This window comes from Phyllobates terribilis, unplaced genomic scaffold (assembly GCF_046119375.1).
Source record: "Phyllobates terribilis strain yellow unplaced genomic scaffold, ASM4611937v1 Scaffold_1__5_contigs__length_1240528914, whole genome shotgun sequence".
NCBI lineage: Eukaryota > Metazoa > Chordata > Amphibia > Anura > Dendrobatidae > Phyllobates > Phyllobates terribilis.
The window spans coordinates 949,784,910-949,801,246 of NW_027362761.1; positions in this window are offsets into that span (position 1 = coordinate 949,784,910).

Genomic DNA, 16,337 nt, shown 5'->3' on the forward strand with positions numbered 1-16,337 from the left:
CTCCGAATAAGCTGTTTTCCAGATGTCCCAAACAATCGAAAAGGGGATTCATCAGAGAAAATGACTTTGCCCCAGTCCTCAGCAGTCCACTCCCTGTACCTTTTGCAGAATATCAGTCGGTTCCTGATGTTTTTTCTGGAGAGAAGTGGCTTCTTTGCTGCCCTCCTTGAAACCAGCCCTTGCTCAAAGAGTCTCCGCCTCACAGTGCGTGCAGAAGCACTCACACCAGCCTGCTGCCATTCCTGAGCAAGCTCGGCACTGCTGGTAGTCCGATCCCGCAGCTGAAACAGTTTTAAGATACGGTCCTGGCGCTTGCTGGTCTTTCTTGGGCGCCCTGGAGCCTTTTTGACAACAATGGAAGCTCTCTCCTTGAAGTTCTTGATGATGCGATAGATTGTTGACTGAGGTGCAATCTTTGTAGCTGCGATACTCTTCCCTGTTAGGCCATTTTTGTGCAGTGCAATGATGGCTGCACGTGTTTCTTTAGAGATAACCATGGTTAACTGAAGAGAAGCAATGATACCAAGAACCAGCCTCCTTTTAAAGTGTCCAGTGATGTCATTCTTACTTAATCAAGACTGATTGATCGCCAGCCCTGTCCTCATCAACACCCACACCTGTGTTAATGGATCAATCACTAAAACGATGTTAGCTGCTCCTTTTAAAGCAGGACTGCAATGATGTTGAAATGTGTTTTGGGGGTTAAAGTTCATTTTCTGGGGAAATATTGACTTTGCAAGTACAGTAATTTCTGTTAAGCTGATCACTCTTTGACATTCAGGAGTATATGCAAATTGCCATTACAAAAAATGAAGCAGTAAACTTTGGAAAAATTACTATTTGTCTCATTCTCAATACTTTTGGCCATTACTGTACATTTAGAAAGGACTGGAAAGACAAAAAACGTGGAGGAGTGTGTATTTTCGGAAGATCCAACTTAAAACCTGTGCTCAATGACAATATTGGGGGGAGCTGCAACAATGTAGAGTCAACAACAATATAGAACACCAGGAAGTTGTAACCCAAAAAGAAGTCAATACAACAGTAATGAATATAAAACATAATGACATTTATTTAATCAGTTAAAAAACAGAACTAATTGTTATCATAATGGTGAAATGTGAATGATAAAAGACACAATTGTGTGACAAATTATATATAGCAAAGTATAGTATTGCACATGGGGTGTCTAGACACCTAGGAAGATCAAAGTAAACATCTTTCATGTATGGGGGATGGCCAAGGTATATATATAGAGATGGTTATAAGGTCCTTGTAACAATGACTGTTAATAAACCCCAATACTAGCCAAAGTGGCCATGTGTCCAGAAAAGCACAGTGGCATATAAAGTCAGTGGATTCACCCATAAAGTGCTGCAGTGCCAAGTTGGTCAGAAACAGGAGCCCCTACGTGTGCTTTACGTAGGCTTCATCGGGGGGCCTGTGTGCTCTATGTGCTAGATGTGTTTTTATTAGTGTGGAGCGAGCACTAAAATGCTCGGGTGCTCGAAGCTCGGGCCGAGCTCACCGTGATACTCGGGTGCTCGACCCGAGCAACAAGCCCTATGTTAGTCTATGGGATACCAGAGCTTTTTTGCGGCCGCACCCCCGGCAGTCTTTTAAAAGCCTAACAAGTGCCCAAAACGATAGTGACAGTACTCAAATGACATGGGGACAGCATGGGGATCGCCCCAGGAAGCATTTCTGATCTCCAGGTCACTGATGTCAACAATGTGGTCAGAGGTATTAAGCCACTTTTAAGGGCTCGCAATAAAACGTTCAAAAACGAAACTGAAACTGCTTTCCTGTGAAATATGTTAAGGAAGTTCCTTTCCAGGGTAAAGACTTGTGTATAAGGTAAAATAAATAACCCCCCAAAAAATACTCCTCCACACCTTGGGCTATGTTCACAAGTAGCATTTTTTATGTGTTTTTGCACTTTTGTATTGCTTTCAACCGTGACAAATGCATTCACCGGGAAATGTCATTTTAACATTTTAAAACCTTATCTGGCCATGTGCTGTGTGACTCATGCATACAGTGCTGAAAATACATGGGAACAGCATGGGGAAGACCCCTTGAAGCATCTCTGACACCCAGGTCACTGCCTAAAAGTGTGCCCATCAGAAGTCATCCTTGCCGCATCAGAAGATGCAGACTTGCAACTATCCCTGTGCAAGTTCTTGTCCCAGGGCAGTGTTCAATTGTACCTCCCCCATTCCTTGCAATGCAAGCGCAAGTATGCAGCCTGCCACCCACCCATCCCCAGGCTGCAATACCAAACTGCTTGCTTGCTTGCACTTGAAATTGGGCCTTTTAGGCATGTGGAGGCAGAATCTGCCCACCACGTCATGGCTGCGTTGGCGGCCTTGTATCCATACTCAGTCCACAGCCGGCCGGGTGTCCAAACTCGGTCCTCAGCCGCCCCGCGGCTGGGTGTCCACACACAGTCCCCAGCCACCTGGGGGCAATCAGGTGTCCATAAATGGTCCCCAGCCGCCCCTATTTCTCCTTGGAACATCCCCCCACACACTTTTCTTCGCCCAGCCTTCTTTAGGGCAGCATTGCACGAGCCCACCAGAGAACCAGACTCTTCCGGTGGGCCCTGGCTTCTCCATCAGGGGAGTTGAGAGTGCCAAGGTGAGGACCATGATGATGATGATAGAAGTTAGCATCTGCTTTGTTTTCTTGGAATGCAAGCGTAAGTGTGCAGCCTGCCACCCACCCACCCCTAGGCTGCAATGCCATACTGCTAGATTGCACTTGAAATGGGGCCTTTTAGTTTGGAGGAGGCCGAAGCCGGCCACTACCTCATGGCTGATTCGGCAGCGAGGTATCCATACTCAGTCCCCACCCGTCCCTATTTGTCCCGGTGTGCCTTATACATAAGATTAAGCGCGCATACCAAAACATTACCTGTGCCCTCCCCAGTGCATTTAGTGGGAAGGACAGCCAATTCCGCTGTAGTCTGTGCATGCCAAACCCCTGTTCATGGTACATGCGAAGATGCCTCCCACCCTGCACCTGTCATTGCAGACTTGCAACTATCCCCGTTCAAGTCCTTGTCCCAGGGCAGTGTTCAATTGTACCTCTCCCATTCCTTGCAATGCAAGCGCAAGTAATCAGCCTGCCATCCAGGCTGCAATACCATACTGCTTGCTTGCTTGCACTTGAAATTGGGCCTTTTAGGCATGTGGACACGGAATCTGGCCACCACGTCATGGCTGCATTGGCGGCCGGGTGTCCATACTCGGTCCCCAGCAGCCCCGTGGCCAGGTGTCCACACACGGTCCCCAGCCGCCTGGGGGCAGCCGGGTGTCCATAAACGGTCCCCAGCCGCCCCTATTTCTCCTTGGAACATCCGCCCACACACTTTTCTTAGCCCGGCCTGCTTTAGGGCAGCATTGGTTGAGCCCACCAGAGAACCAGACTCCTCCGATGGGCCCTGGCTTCTCCATCAGGGGAGTTGAGAGTGCCAAGGTGAGGACCATGATGATGATGATGATGATGATGATGATGATGATGATGATGATAGAAGTTAGCATCTGCTTTGATTTCTTGGAATTCAAGCGCATGTATGTAGTAGCGGCTAGGCCTGAGGTGGCCAGCGTTTTGGCGCATATCCTACCTCCTCCGAGGATTGCTGGATGTTTTCCTGCTACTATCCCAGTTCTATGACTCTCGTTAAAACAAAGCTTCAGGTGATAAATGATGGATGAGGTAGTGGCAAAGGAGAAAGACCAGGAGGAACAGGGACCATTCACATCAATTTCAGACCAGTCAACCACATATGTCTTGTAGGATATGTTTCTGTAACAAAATGAGCAGTTCGGCTACACAGTTATAAGGCATACAGTGAGTGCAATGCCTACCAAAAATTTTGAGGCACTCCAATGCCCCTTGGAAATGACATGGAGGTCAGAGGGCCTTAACTTAACTGTTTGTTTTTTCCATTTATAGCAACTGGGTATCCTGTACACTGTTGGCCTAAGCAGTGAATGGAAGGCTTTCCAAAAATTATGAGGAACTGCAATGCCCCTTGAAACAGACGTGGATTACAGCGTACTAAAAACCTTCTACTCATTATTCCCTTAGTTTTCGCCTTTTCATTGAAAAGCAAAAGCTGACTAAAATTAGGAGGAAATGCAATGCCCGTTGGGAGAGTCATGGAGTTCAGAGTGGCTTAAGAAGATGCTTTTAATGCCCCTTTGAAGAGACGTGGAGGTCATAGTAGCTTAACAAAACGGTTTTAATGCCCCTCGGAAAAGACGTGGAGGTCCCAGTAGCTTAACAAGATGGTTTGAATGCCCCTTGAAAGAGACGTGGAGGTCACAGTAGCTTAACAAGACAGTCGTAATGCTCCTCGGAAAAGTGGTGGAGGTCGCAGTAGCTTATCAAGACGCTTTTAATACCCCTTACAAGAGCCATGTCGTACAGCATATTACAAACATTATTCCCTTTATTGGGGAGTGTGTCTCCCATAGTATTTGCTTATGCCTTCCAAGCAAAAGCTGCCAAAAATTAGGACAGAGGAACTTGCAATGCCCCTTACAAGAGCCATGCAGTACAGCATATTACAAACATTATTCCCATGATTGGGGAGTGGGTCTCCCATAGTCTTTGCTTATGCCTTCCAAGCAAAAGCTGCCAAAAATTAGGAGGAAATGCAATGCCAGTTCGAAGAGTCATGGAGGTTAGAGTTAATTAAAAACAACATTTCAATGCCCCTTGGAAGAGCTGTGGAGTTCAGAATGGTTTAACAAGACACTTTTAATGCCCCTTGGAAAAGTGGTGGAGGTCGCAGTAGCTTAACAAGATGATTTTAATGCCCCTCGGAAAAGTGGTGGAGGTCGCAGTAGCTTAGCAAGACGCTTTTAATGCCCCTCGGAGAAGTGGTGGAGGTCGCAGTAGCTTGACAAGACGCTTTTAGTGCCCCTTACAAGAGCCATACAGTACAGCATCTTAAAAACATTATTCCCATTATTGGAGAGTGTGTCTCCCATAGTATTTGCTTATGCCTTCCAAACAAAAGCTGCCGAAAATTAGGATGGAGGAACTTGCAATGCCCCTTACAAGAGCCATGCAGTACAGCATATTACAAACATTCCCATGATTGGGGAGTGGGTCTCCCATAGTATTTGCTTATGCCTTCCAAGCAAAAGCTGCCAAAAATTAGGATGGAGGAACTTGCAATGCCCCTTAAAAGAGCCATGCAGTACAGCATATTACAAACATTATTCCCATGATTGGGGAGTGGGTCTCCCATAGTATTTGCTTATGCCTTCCAAGCAAAAGCTTCCAAAAATTAGGACGGAGGAACTTGCAATGCCCCTTACAAGAGCCATGCAGTACAGCATATTACAAACATTATTCCCATTATTGGGGAGTGGGTCTCCCATAGTCTTTGCTTATGTCTTCCAAGCAAAAACTGCCAAAAATTAGGAGGAAATGCATTGCCGTTCGAAGAGTCATGGAGGTTAGAGTTAATTAAAAACAACATTTCAATGCCCCTTGGAAAAGCTGTGGAGTACAAATTGGTTTAACAAGACGCTTTTAATGCCCCTCAGAAGAGACGTGGAGGTCCCAGTAGCTTGACAAGACAGTTTTAATGCCCCTCGGAAAAGTGGTGGAGGTCCCAGTAGCTTAACAAGACGCTTTTAATGCCCCTCAGAAGAGACGTGTAGGTCCCGATAGCCTAACAAGACGCTTTTAATGCCCCTCGGAAAAGTAGTGGAGGTCCCAGTAGCTTAACAAGATGCTTTTAATGCCCCTCAGAAGAGACGAGGAGGTCCCAGTAGCTGAACAAGACGCTTTTAATGCCCCTCAGAAAAGTGGTGGAGGTCCCAGTAGCTTAACAAGAAGCTTTTAATGCCCCTCAGAAGAGGCGTGGAGGTCCCAGTAGCTTAACAAGATGCTTTTAATGCCCCTCAGAAGAGACGTGGAGGTCCCAGTAGCTTAACAAGAAGCTTTCAATGCCCCTCGGAAAAGTGGTGGAGGTCGCAGTAGCTTAAAAAGACACTTTTAATGCTCCTCGGAAAAGTGGTGGAGGTCGCAGTAGCTTAACAAGACGCTTTTTATGCCCCTTTCAAGAGCCATGCAGTACAGCATATTACAAACATTATTCCCATGATTGGGGAGTGGGTCTCCCATAGTATTTGATTATGCCTTCCAAGCAAAAGCTGCCAAAAATTAGGACGGAGGAACTTGCAATGCCGCTTACAAGAGCCATACAGTACAGCATCTTAAAAATATTATTCCCATTATTGGGGAGTGGGTCTCCTACAGTCTTTGCTTATGCCTTACAAGCAAAAGCTGACAAAAATAAGGACGGAGGAACTTTCAATAATGGCAACACGGACCACGGTCACCCTGGTGGTATAGTGGTTGTGGAGGCTGAGAATAAGGAGAAGAACATAAAACAACCGAAATGAGGAAGTATATACCCATGTGTGGGTGTGAAGTGGTGCATGTGAATACACTTCCCGAAAAAGCACAGTGGATTTGACTTTATGTTACTCTGCTGTCATTTGGTGGTGATGAGAAGTCTGGCCCAATCCAGCCCTTGTTCATTTTGATAAGGGTCAGCTTGTCAGCATTGTCAGTTGACAGGCGAGTGCGCTTATCAGTTATAATTCCCCCAGCGGCACTAAAAACACGCTCCGATAACACGCTAGCGGCAGGGCAGGCCAGGAACTCCAAGGCGTACTGAGCAAGTTCATTCCAAGTGTCCAGCTTGAATACCCAATAATTAAAAGGCACAGAGGAATCACGGAGGACGCTGGTACGGTCGGTAAGGTACTCATTCACCATCTTTTGAAACTTTCCACTCCTTGTGAGAGTACTCCGCGCCTCAGGGCCTGTAAGCTGGGCGGTCTCAGAAAACTGTCCCAGAACGTTGACAGTGTTCCCCTGCCTCTGCTGGATTGGAGTTGCCTCTCTCTTGCCTTGGTTGGTCAACGAACTGTGACTTCTGCCGCTAGCGTGTTCAGATGGGAACTTTTTTAACAGTTCTGCAGCAAGGGCCTTCTGGTACTGCCCCATTTTTGTAGACCTCTCCACCTCAGGAATATGAGAGTGAAAGATCTCCTTGTAGCGGGGGTCTAAAAGTGTCACCAACCAGTAATGACTGTCACCCAAAATTTTGGCAACGCGAGGGTCACGGTTAAGACAGCGTAACAAAGTCAGCCATGCCTGCCAGACTGGTAACGGGCAAGACTTCCGTGTCCTCACCAAGATGACGACTGACCATGCTCTCCTCCTCCTCCTCCCCCCTGTCCTTAGGCCACCCACGCTGAACCGGCGGTATGACAGTTGTACAGGTACTACCGTCTACAGTGCATGATACAAGCTCCTGTTCTTCCTCCTCCTCCTCCTCCTCCTTTCCCTCATTGTCCCTCAATGCACGTTGGAATGAGATGAGGCTGGGCTGTGTGTAATCGACCGCTACAGCTTCTTGATCCATCTCATCATGCTCTGGCTGCAATGCCTCCTCTTTAATTCACTGCAGAGAGCGTTGAAAAAGACAGACAAGTGGAATGCTGATGCTAATGATGGCGTCATCGCCACTCACCAGGTGGGTGGACTCCTCAAAGTTTGTCAAGATGGTACAGATGTCAAACATCCAGGTCCACTCCTGAGTAGAGATGAGCGTTGTTCTACTCGAACTGTTCGCCAATCTCAAATTCGAGCTGTTTTGGGCGGTGTTCGAGCCGTTCGGCGAACACGAACAATTTGAGAAAAATTCGGCTGTTCGAGGTTATGTTCGATAACTGTTCGTGCACCAAAATCATAACTGGATTTTTTCTCAGTAATGATGAAAATTAATGTTAATACGCAGTTTGAGTGTACAGCGGGGTGGGGGGAGGGGCAGGGGATGGATCTCTGCAGGAACTATGAAGATCTCCATTTTTTTTTCTCTTTCCCGCATTTACAGTGGGGAGGTGCAATCTGTCAGCCTATCAGCAGCGCATACACGGAGCGAAGTGCTTTTTTTCACACAAGCAAGGGCATGTGTCATTGACAGTGTATGTCACATGTCCTTGCCCTATAAGACCAAGCCATTTTCCCCGTCGCCACCATTTTCTCACTGCTGCAGCTGCGTGTTAGACAGCACCGCTGTTGCTGTGTGCGCTATACCTTGTTAATTTCAAGCCAATTTTCGCACAAATATACAGATAGCTTGGGAGTAGGGAATAGTTGTGATTGCAGTCCTTTTAAGGACTAGGTTACAGCATTTCCTACGACTTTTATCAGGCAGGTCTGTGCTCTTAAATAGATAGGATGTGGGAGTAAAGACTAATTGTAATTGGAGTCCTTTTCAGGACTAGGTTACATCAGTTCCTATCAGTTTTTGCCAGGCAGGTCTGTGCCAGTGCTGTGCAAGTTTTTTTCACAGCATTTGGCTGAATCTAGCAAAGCTAATCCTTTTTGGCCTATTGCAGAGTGTGTTAGTCAGTGGAGTAGCCTATCTGTGTTGCAAGATATACCACCTGTGTATAGAATACCAATTTTTTTAATGCACCTAGTGAAGTAAAATCTTTTGGGCATAGCATCATTCTATTAGTCCATCGATACTGACCTCCATCAGGTTGCAAACTGAATATAATTTTTTTCTGCATCTAGCTCTGAAAAAATATTTGGGCTTCTAGCAGTGTGTGGGACTTGTTCTATTAGTCCACATATGCTGACCTCCATCAGGTTGCAAACTGAATATATTTTTTTCTGCATCTACCTCTGAAAAAATATTGGGCTTCTAGCTGTGTGTGGGACTTGTTGTATTAGTCCATCTATACTGACCTCCATCAGGTTGCAAACTGAATATATTTTTTTCTGCATCTACCTCTGAAAAAATATTGGGCTTCTAGCTGTGTGTGGGTCTTGTTCTATTAATCCATCTATACAGACCTCCATCAGGTTGCAAACTGAATATAATTTTTTTCTGCATCTAGCTCTGAAAAAATATTTGGCCTTCTAGTAGTGTGTGGGACTTTCTCTGTTAGTCCATCTATACTGACCTCCATCAGGTTGCAAACTGAATATATTTTTTTCTGCATCTACCTCTGAAAAAATATTGGGCTTCTAGCTGTGTGTGGGTCTTGTTCTATTAATCCATCTATACTGACCTCCATCAGGTTGCAAACTGAATATAATTTTTTTCTGCATCTAGCTCTGAAAAAATATTTGGCCTTCTAGTAGTGTGTCGGACTTTCTCTATTAGTCCATCTATACTGACCTCCATCAGGTTGCAAATTAAAAATAATTTTTATCTGCATCTACAGTACCTCTGAAAAAATATTTGGGCTTCTAGCTGTGTGTGGGACTTGTTGTATTAGTCCATCTATACTGACCTCCATCAGGTTGCAAACTGAATATATTTTTTCTACATCTACCTCTGAAAAAATATTGGGCTTCTAGCTGTGTGTGGGACTTGTTGTATTAGTCCATCTATACTGACCTCCATCAGGTTGCAAACTGAATATATTTTTTTCTGCATCTACCTCTGAAAAAATATTGGGCTTCTAGCTGTGTGTGGGTCTTGTTCTATTAATCCATCTATACAGACCTCCATCAGGTTGCAAACTGAATATAATTTTTTTCTGCATCTAGCTCTGAAAAAATATTTGGCCTTCTAGCAGTGTGTGGGACTTGTTCTATTAGTCCACCTATACTGACCTCCATCAGGTTGCAAATTCAAAATAATTTTTTGTATGCATCTAGCTCTGAAAAAATATTTGGCCTTCTAGCAGTGTGTGGGACTTTCTCTGTTAGTCCATCTATACTGACCTCCATCAGGTTGCAAATTAAAAATAATTTTTATCTGCATCTACAGTACCTCTGAAAAAATATTTGGGCTTCTAGCTGTGTGTGGGACTTGTTGTATTAGTCCATCTATACTGACCTCCATCAGGTTGCAAACTGAATATATTTTTTTCTGCATCTACCTCTGAAAAAATATTGGGCTTCTAGCTGTGTGTGGGTCTTGTTCTATTAATCCATCTATACTGACCTCCATCAGGTTGCAAACTGAATATAATTTTTTTCTGCATCTACCTCTGAAAAAATATTGGGCTTCTAGCTGTGTGTGGGACTTGTTGTATTAGTCCATCTATACTGACCTCCATCAGGTTGCAAACTGAATATATTTTTTTCTGCATCTACCTCTGAAAAAATATTGGGCTTCTAGCTGTGTGTGGGACTTGTTCTATTAATCCATCTATACAGACCTCCATCAGCTTGCAAACTGAATATATTTTTTTCTGCATCTACCTCTGAAAAAATATTGGGCTTCTAGCTGTGTGTGGGACTTGTTGTATTAGTCCATCTATACTGACCTCCATCAGGTTGCAAACTGAATATATTTTTTTCTGCATCTACCTCTGAAAAAATATTGGGCTTCTAGCTGTGTGTGGGACTTGTTGTATTAGTCCATCTATACTGACCTCCATCAGGTTGCAAATTGAATATAATTTTTTTCTGCATCTAACCCAGCCAATAGTTTTGGCCTAATACCACAGTTTGGCCACTCAGCTCTGCTCGGTTACCATCCATTGTTTTTTTGTGCAAACAACTCCAGAGTTGTGAATTAGTTAACCACCAAAATGAGTGGAAAAAGGCCTGCTGCTGGTGGAAAGGGGAATAGGCGTGTTGGGAAGGGGAAAAAAGGTTGTGTCCGTGGGGTAGGTGTTAAAGCAACAGTAACATCTGCAGAAGAAAGACCATCTTCCAGCCAAACTAAAATGTCTACTTCTTTTAGCGGACAATGTGATAAGATCGCTTTCTTACGGCCACGCCAATCGCTACAAATTCCAGATGAGGCACAAAAACAGCAGGTGCTTCAACGGATATCAAGTGCTCCTTTAAGTGGGCTCTCCTCCACATCAACTTCAACATCACAAATACTCCAGTCCTCAAAGGTGTCACCCAAATCGCACTTGCTTCCTCACAGCTCCCAAATCTCCAGCTGCCCGTCTGAGTATGAGGTAGAACAGATGGTTGAGTCTGCAGAGCTGTTTACTCATACTATAGCCTGGGAATCAGAGGTCGACTCCAGCGCTTCTGTGAATCCAGACGAGGAAATGATCTGCACTGATGCCCAGAATCTTTATGAGTCGGATCCAGGACCAGACACAGAAGGTTCTGACCATAATGTAGACCCTCATTCCCAAACTGTAACTCCTGTTGGTGGAGACAATGAGGAAGACGATGATAAGACTCAAATACCTGATTGGAGCGACAACTTTAGTTTTTTGTCAGGGCAGGAACAGGTTGGCTCTGAGGACGACGGGTGTGATAACACACAGGGTGATGATGATGAGGTTGGAGGAAGATGCTAGTGACGACGAGGTCAGGTTGCGCCTTTCTGGACAGAGACGTAGTACTGGAAGCACGTCAACAACTGCATCCTCAAACACAACTCTGCCTCTCACCACAAGTCGTGGTGGCTCTTCAGGTCGCATGGGTGCTAAGCCTTGCATAGCCTGGGCATTTTTTCAGATCGATACAGATGACCCAACTCGTGTTATCTGTAACATTTGTCAGCAAAAGCTAAGTAGAGGCCAAAAAATACATAGTTTGAGTACTTCATGCATGAACCGGCACATGGACATGAAGCATAAGTTGCAGTGGGAAGCTCAGTGTGCTACAATGCGGCCTAGCCGGCCGGGCCAACCACCGTCTGCCATATCTTGTGCATCCGCGGCCTCTTCATCCTCTGTGACTGGGGGGACAGCAGTCACACCTGTTTTGGGGCGCAGACCTGCCACCTCTTTACCCGCAACAGCCAGCGTGATTGGCAGGTCATCATTTTCTTTGGAGGTGGTAACACCAGCTGGTGTTGAGCGCTGTCCGACATCGATAGCACCACCTTTGGATCAAGGCAACCTAACATGTCCGCCTGCATCTTCCTCACAGACCGTCAGTTTGCCGGGGACACCCTTATCAACCCCGTCTAAGCACAATAGCCAGCCCTCGGTCCCTCAGATGTGGACAAGTAAAAGACCATTTCCTCCTAGCCATGAGAAAGCTAAGAGTTTGAATTTCACCATCTGCAAGCTCTTGGCTACAGAAATGCTGCCTTTCCGCCTGGTGGACACAGAGGATTTTCGAGACCTTATGTCCGTCGCAGTGCCCCAGTACCAGATGCCCAGTCTCAAAGAAAGATGTGCCTGCGCTCCACCAGCATGTCGCACACAACATCACCGCTTCTTTGAGAAACTCTGTGTGTGACAGGGTGCATTTCACCACAGACACTTGGACGAGTAGGCATGGACGGGGGCGTTACATGTCGCTGACTGGGCACTTGGTAACTATGGTGACAGCAGGACAAGGGGCTGCTGTCCAAGTCTTGCCGTCCCCACGAATTGTGCGTCAATCCTCTTTATGTCAAAGTTCCTCCACTGCTTCTGCCTCCTCAACCTCCTCTCGGTCTTCCACCTGCACCCAAAGCCTGTCTGGTCATGCCACAAGCTTTCTAACTGCGCAGAAGGGATCCTGCACACCTCCTTACTATGCTGGCAGTAGGGCTCAACGTCATCAGGCGGTTTTTACTTTGAAATGTCTGGGAAATGTGAGTCACACAGCTGAGGAGTTGTGGTCAGCTCTGGAGAACTAATTTCATGAATGGCTGTCTCCACTGGACCTGAAACCAGGGAAGGCTGTGTGCGACAATGCTGCAAACCTGGGTGCGGCCCTTCGCCGGGGCAATGTCACACACGTGCCTTGTATGGCTCACGTGTTGAACCTGGTTGTCCAGCAATTTTTAGCCCACTATCCCAGACTAGATGGCCTTCTGCAGAGGGCACGGTCGCTGTGTGCTCACTTCCGCCGTTCGCATCCCACAGCTCAGCGACTTACATCTCTACAGAAGTCGTTGGGCCTGCCACTTCACCGGCTAAAATGCGATGTGCCTACCCGGTGGAATTCAACTCTGCACATGTTGCAGCGCCTGTGGCAGCACCGACAAGCCCTGGTGCAATACGTTCTGACGTATAGCCTGGGCCAACGAGATCCAGAGGTGGGGCAAATCACGCTGGAGGAGTGGTCTCAGATCAGGGACCTATGCACCCTTCTGCACAGTTTTGAAATGGCGACGAAGATGTTTAGTGCTGATGATGCCATTATCAGCATGACTATTCCGGTGATTTACATGCTGGAGCACATGTTAAACAGAATTCGGAGTCAGGTGGTGGCACAAGAGGAGGTGGAGGAAGTAGAGGAGGAGGAGTTGTATGCGGAAGGGCTAACATCTGCAAGGTCCAGACGGTCGGCAGCACCAAGGCGGCAGGCATGTGAGGGTGGGGGAGATGGTTTTACCAGGGTGCATGGTAGCAGCCAATCTAGTGAGGAAGGTGCAGGAGCCCAGGAAGAAGTGGAGGACGAACTGATGGAAGACTCATCAGATGAGGGAGACCTTGATCACATTTCTGTTGTGCGAGGTTGGGGGGAGAGGACAGAGGAAGGAAGCATGATTGTTACCTCGCCACCAACACAACAGGGACTTGGTGCTCCTGGATGCGCAACACACATGAGTGCCTTCTTGCTGCACTACCTGCAACATGACCCTCGAATTGTGAGAATTAGAAATAATCCTGACTACTGGGTTGCCACACTGTTAGATTCCCGATACAAAAGTAAATTTGCCGAAATTATTCCTGCCATAGAAAGGGATGCACGCATGCAGGAGTATCAGCAGAGACTGTTGCAGAATCTTACATGTGCTTTTCCACAAAACACCAGTGGTGCACGTAGTGAATCTCACAGTTCCAACTTGCCAACCGTGGGACCGTCAAGTGTTCAGCACTCAAACCGTAACAGAACCACAGTATCTGCTGGTAACATCAATTTTGCGGAATCATTTCACCACTTTTTTAGCCCATCCTTTGCAAGGCCACAGGAGACAAGAAGTCTGACACATAGTCAACGCCTAGAGACGATGGTACAGGAGTATCTCCAAGTAAACATTGAAGCCACGACTGTGTCACTGGACCCTTGCTCTTTTTGGGCTTCCAATCTGGATAAATGGCCGGAGCTAGCCACTTACGCCTTGGAGATCTTGTCATGCCCCGCAGCCAGCGTTCTGTCTGAACGTGTGTTCAGCGCTGCTGGTGGTGTGCTGACAGATAAGCGCACGCGGCTCTCCACTGATAATGTAGACAGACTCACGTTCATAAAGATGAACAAATCATGGATCCGAAACGACTTTTCTACCCCTGTGTCATCCTGGGGAGAGTAAAAGCTTGATGATGGGTTAAAATCACCCTACCAACCGTTTTAAGCTTTCAAATTACTAATCATGTTTATCTGTATCTTGACTGGAAAATAATTTGGGCTTTGTAGCAGTGTGCAGCACTGATCCTATTAGGCCATCTATAATAAGCTCCACCAGATTTAAAATTAAAAATAATTTTTAGCTGCATCTAGCCCGGAAAATAATTTTGGGGCTCCGAGATGCGCAAGACACATAAGTGCCTTCTTGCTGCACTACCTGCAGCATGACCCTCATATTGTCAGAATTCGAAGTAATCATGACTACTGGGTTGCCACACTCTTAGATCCCCCAAACTTTTCGATCAACCTTTTCATTTTAATAAAGACCAAAAAAATGGTCATTTTTGAAATTATAAGCATTAGCAGGTTGTTAGAAACTGAAATCAAACAGTTTTCAACTCAAAACTTTATTCTAGGTGATGTTACATTTTCACATAGGACCCCTTGTTCGAAAGGAGCTTCTGAACTCTCTCGTCCATTGAATTTGTCAGGTTTTGGATGGTTTCTGCTTCAATTGTTTTGCATGAGGACAGAATACCCTCCCAGAGCTGTTGCTTAGATGTGAACTGCCTCCCGCCATCATAGACACTCCTTTTAATGATGCTCCAAAGGTTCTGAATGGGGTAGAGGTCAGGGGAGCATGGGGGTCACACCATAAGTTTGTCCCCTTTTATGCCCATATCAGCCAGAGATGCAGATGTTTTATGTGCAGCATGAGATGGTGCATTATCATGCAGAAAAATGATCTTGCTGTGAAATACACGGTTCTTCTTCTTGAACCATGGCAGGAAGTGCTGTTTGAGAAAATCCACATACATTATGGAGTTCATCTTTAGCGCCTTCAGGGATCCTAAAGGGGCCGACAATCTCTCTCCCCATGATTCCAGCCCAAAACATTACTCCACCTCCTCCTTGTTGGCGCTGTAGCCGTGTTTGCGTGGGGTGTCCATCAACCAGCCATCCTCCACTCCATCCATCTGGACCATCGAGCGCTGCACGGCACTCATCCGTGAACAAAACAGTTTTGAAATCAGTCTTCATGTAATGTTTGGCCCACTGGAGCCGTTTCTGCTTGTGTGAAGTGGATAGAGGAGGTCGACAGGATGGCGTATGCACAGCTGCAAACCTCTGAAGGACCCTGCATCTTGTTGTTCGGGGGACGTTGGAGGCACAAGCAGCTTCAAAAACTTGTCTGCTGCTATGACAAGGCTTTTTTGCCGCTGCTCTTTCAACCTGACGTAATTGCCTGTAGGAAAGAGTCCTCAATTTGCCCTTATCAGCACGCACACGTGTGTACTGTGAATCAGCTACATACTTCTTGATTGCCAAGACACTTCATCCTGATCATCGCACAATGTTGATTGTAGTCATGCCTTGACCTAAACACTCCACAATTTGTTGCTTCTCAGCAGCCGACACATCCTTTTTCTTTCCCATTTTGGCAGAAAATGTAGGCTGCTTAATAATGTGAGAGAGCCTTCTTAAGTAGTCTTGCCTTTCATTGGACACACCTGCCAAACTAATTAGCACAGGTGTCTGCTATTGCTTACAGTGATATAAAGAGCCCTGACACACATCACCATCAATGAGTTTAACTGACAAACAAACAAATTCTTCCCTTATCACTCCTAAACACTTTTTGCATAATAATTTGGAACGCAGTGTACATGTGCTTTTCCACAAAACACCAGTGGTTCACGTAGTGAATCTTACAGTTCTAACTTGCCAACCGTGGTCTGTATGGAATTGTTCAATAAAGGGCCCAAAATTAAGATAACATAGATGGGAGAGGTCTCTATGAATAGGAATTCCTAAGTATTTGATACCCTGTGAGGGCCAGGCAAAGGGAAAGTTGGACTGGATGGAATCCTATATGGATTTGGGGAGGGAGACATCGAGGGCCTCAGACTTCGCTGCATTGATTTTAAAATTTTACCATGTAACAAAGTGATCTATTTCAGCCATAACAGCAGGGATGGATATATGTGATTGAGTGATATATACTAGGACATCACAAATAGAGAGCACTTGTACTCGGTGCCTCCCACCTCAATCCACCTAATATTGGGGTT